The 4697-nt window shown below is 35.1% G+C and overlaps 1 pseudogene; it reads right to left on the bottom strand.

Annotated features, from left to right (window-relative positions):
- Positions 1 to 3263: 3263 nt before the first annotated feature.
- LOC124160431 lies at positions 3264 to 4038 on the bottom strand (annotated as a pseudogene).
- Between the last annotated feature and the right edge of the window lie 659 nt (positions 4039 to 4697).

Raw genomic sequence — 4697 nt, 5'->3', positions numbered from 1 at the left:
TTTTAAGAGCTTTGCTGCCACTCAAAAACGACTTCAAATTTAACCCTTAGCCGGTGCGGTCTGAGAGACCTCTATGTTTTCAAAATTATGAATAATTTCAAATTGGCAGTTTTTAAATGTCTAAAATCATCGTTAGCTTCAAATTTTTGTGTAATAAGGATATAAATCTATAAAATTAAACGTTTTTATTATTTAATTTTGTAAATTTTTTGTTAAATTATTTTGTAAATTTATTAATTCGATCAGCGGTCTGATAGACCTCACGTCACGCCTGCAGAATGCATCCAGGAAAGGAATAAACGAGATAAATTCAATTGTTTCCAATTAGTTAGACATCTTTCTTTTGCATTTAAGGCGTTATTTTGAACAATGGCGAGGTATTGACGCTTAAAAACGATAACAATTATTCAAATGTGTTTGATATCAGTTTTTGGAAAATATTTTAAATTACTTTTTTTTACCGACAAATTGATTCGTATTAGTGACGCATAAAATATAAAGTTTGGAATAGTTTAGAAGATAAAGAAACACAAAGTTAAGCAATAAAAATGGCGTCGCAGCATTTCATGAATATTTGATATATTGCTGTCTTCCAGACCGCACGCCACTGGTAGTACAACAAATATTTCACGTCACTGGTTAAGGGCTAATTCCATTTTGAAGGTGTTCTCATTCCTTGAGGAGGAATTCCATTGGTGGTTTTGCTGGCACCACCGATTTTCCTGTGCTTTCAGTAACCTACTTAGATATAATCCTAGAGCAAGCGATTTATTGGTTTTATTTGTCTTCTCTCTGCTTATTGCATATTATTTTCGCATTTGTGACTTTATTTAGCATAAGCCCTATTCTTACCTAACCGAATCAACCCTCAGGCTGAATTACTTAGCTTGTGAGAAATTAAGCGAAGCCTTATTTTTGATCCAGTTTCCTAAGGTCTAAAGAGTGATAAACGGTGTCTAACAAATAGATCGTGCCATCATATACCATATAATTAGCATGATATATATATATATATATATATATCATGCTAATTTTGATGGATTCGTCTCTTAATTTTATATATTTTTTTATGTTAGTTTTTATGTTTTTTATGTTTTTTGTGTTAGTTTTGCTAGTAGCTCATGTAACTATGACTAATGAAAATAGTAAAGCATTTGAAGATATGCACAATCTACCTGTAGATATCATCAATATTCACTGAGCCGCAATGACAGCTTCTTAATATCTATTATCGGTATAAGAATTTTCTCATAACAAAAGTAAATATGCATTGGAATGATATTCAGAACTCCGCGACCGAAGATAATAACCCTGGTGATTCTTTTTAATAGGTCCTTACTTTGTATTTGTCCACCGCCTTCGATGTTGAGATTTTTAGTTTGACTGCCTGGAAATGCTAAAAATTCTAACGATACATTTTTCAATTATTAAATTTCCAGTTTTTGCAGGAACTTTTAGCGAATTTCATTCACCTTACGCATTTATTTCATAATACGTAATGACTTGGTTTTTAATTTATTTTCCACTTTTACCCAAATTCCTTTTTTATTGTGACTTTTGTGCTAGAATGTAATTTAAATAAGTTCCCTTGTTAAAATGGAATTTGATTCTAGCTTTAATATGCATTTTTTACGCTCAAATTAGACTTTCTACTAGAGGAGATAGTACTAGTGGTATTATCAGTGCAATTTCCCTCATGATTTAGCCTAAACAGCTTTAGTTGATGTCGATGAATGATTAGAGTGAAACGAGAGAATTTAGAACAATTCTCAAAAGTGGTATTTGGCTCGTGTCTCAGTGAAATAACCTCAAATTGGCTCATTTCCATTCCATTTGCTAACAAAATGCATCGGGAATCCTCACCCCTCCTCTTTTCGGGCTCATAAAATTACCTCAATTTTTTTGGCAAAGATTCTTATTCATTGTCTGCTTTCCCAAGACCGTGTGTGTTTCTTTTCCATGTCACCGTCGTGAGCGTTTCTCGGAAATGGTTTTAAAGGAGGATAAACTCATCAGAAGCAGCAATTCGTCGCATCCAGTGTCGGCTCCGCCCATTCCGAACTCCTCAATAGGAAGAAAAATCTTTTCCGCAAAGCCTATTCTCTCCGCTTCGACTCCAAATGCACTTCAACCCCTGTGCTGCTATTTTTCTATCGCCTCCTCTCTTTATTTCTCCATAAATCTTTACGAGATTGGCTCTCCAATGACGTGGAACTCAACTGCGATGGCTATACAGTCCCATAACACTGACGTGAGTGAGTCTTCTTCGCATCGACATTCAACAGCCAAAGGGAAGCTTTCTCTTCCTCTGCTCAACGAGAATCTCGTGAGACCTGTCTCCGCTGCGTTGCCGCTTCGGACGAGACTATCTGATGTTTTGCTTGCAAGCTTTAATTTTATAATAAAGCAGTCTCGAGGCTCATTCTTTGATAACTTGAGGTAGTGTATGCTTTCCTGGATATAAACAGTTACTTATACCACTTATAAGTGGTATAAGTAACTGTTTATATCCAGGAAATAATGGAATACCACATAGTTAACCAAGAGTTAGTGAATTTTGGTAGTGTATGCTATCCGTTAGATTACTTACAATTTCATTCCACGCCTTTGCGTATCTTTTCTGAATTTTGGCTGTGTAGATCGCTCTTCTCTGGAAGTTTCTTTAGAATGCTGTTTTTCCCAGAATTATGTTTTTCCTTAGAATTTAATTTTTAATTTGCATAAATACTTCGCCTATAAATATAATGAATTATTGTTCATGGTAAATGAATATCTCGTGATTTCGTAGCAGTGTACTACTTTTATCAATAACATTTTGAGATGAAATGGTTAAGCTTCAAACAAAATGAAAACTAATACATCTTTCCAAACTGTGTACCTACTCCGCTTTTAATTTCAACTCCTGTTCTCACGTTCACGCCGGCGTGACCCACCGGTGGGTCACATTAGTTTTCGCCATCGGGCGGCGTGACCCACCCGTGGGTCACACTCTCCATAGATCTGTAGGAGATATTTCAGCGCAGCAATTCTGTTGTATTATATCCTGAATTGTCCTCCGCCAGATAGATCTTTTAAGGTTTCAATTACATTTCCTTTTTTATGAATTTTTGCATTAATTAACTCGATGCTATGATTCGAAAAATTTACTTTCACTCAGTATTGATGTATTTATTTGTCTTTTTTGGGTAAGTAATAAAAAAAGGAAAATTACATTGATTACACTTTATATATGTTCCATTTTTAATAGTATAAAAATAAATACATTAATTATGAATTTTCTTGAAACATTCCAAGCACAATGCAGGTTGATTCTTACAATCTGGGCAATAACTTAAAACTTTTTTGGTTTTATTCATCGCTGCTTCTCTTCCATCTTTTTTACTAATTGAATTATAGCACTCTTTACATCTTTTTCGTATTACTCTGGTCACACCTTCGTACTTTTTAAGAAAATGTTCTTTTTTTTTAGAGGCCGGTGGTGTTGCAGCTATCGTTGGTTGGGCAAGTAATGCGGTAATAATGTTCTCACGAAATTGTAAAAGGCTCAGCTTTTTCTGGTTATCTATTTTTTATGAATGCACCACGCATTTACTAACATGGTGCCGCAAATTAGCTCAATTATAATTTTCCTATACCACTTTATGGTCTTCCTCAAAGATGTATAGTATGAAGACATTTGATCAGATATATCAACACCTTTCTTTGCAGCATTGTAGCTTATGACGGTATTTGGTTTTCTAACAGACTCGCTGACGTCGACTAAAGTACATTTATAAGTTTTGCACGTTGTCAACATGAGTACAGGCCTTTTGTCTGTCCACTTCACAAATTTGATTCCATCTGAATTTTGTAGACCTAATATTTCACCCTTTTTTGTTTGATTTTTGCGGCCTGGGGCAAATGTTTTCTGTTAGAGCGTACTGTTCCACACAGGTATGTATTTTTCTCTAATAGCTCTTTAGCTAGAGGAACACTTGGGTAGAAACTGTCCGTATATAATATGCGACCTTCATACAGGAGTCCATTCATGAGCTTCATCACAATGTCATGCGCATGTCCCTTTTCAGATGAATATCCTCTTTTACCAGAGTATACACTCATATTATAAGTGTAGCCTTCAGGAAGGCAAAGCTTATACAGTTTGATGCCGTATTTATGTCGTTTACCCAGTATATATTGGCGAAATAAAAGACGCCCACGCCAGGGAACCATGCTTTCATCAATCACTACTTCTTTTCCAGGTTTCACATGTTTTTGGAAATTCTCATTTATTTTAAAAGAATTGAGCTAATCTTATGTAAACGATCTTCACATCGCGCTTGATTGTTATCGCAAAAGTGCCAAAACCTTAGAATAGCTAGGAAGCGATCCCTAGGCATAATACTTTTTATTAGTGTGTTCATGTACATTGGATCATTCGACCAATAAAGACGAATTTCTGGAATATGAACAACACCCATAATTAGTAAAATACCTATAAATTTATTCATTTCTCCGAGGGTTACCGGTACCCAAATTTGCTGATGTTTTCGGGAAGTGCCCACTTCATTTTTAGCATGCGAGTTTGTAAATTCATTAGCATATCTGTTAGTTTCTCTTACGATATACTCCAGCATATCATCTGTAAGAAACAACTTATACAGATCAAGAGGATTTGCACAGTTATTTGCCGACAATGACAGCTCTAAATCATTGCA

This window comes from Ischnura elegans, chromosome 6 (genome assembly GCF_921293095.1).
Source record: "Ischnura elegans chromosome 6, ioIscEleg1.1, whole genome shotgun sequence".
Taxonomy (NCBI): domain Eukaryota; kingdom Metazoa; phylum Arthropoda; class Insecta; order Odonata; family Coenagrionidae; genus Ischnura; species Ischnura elegans.
Note: the sequence above shows the minus strand (reverse complement) of the source record. Positions and strands in the feature narration are given on the sequence as shown.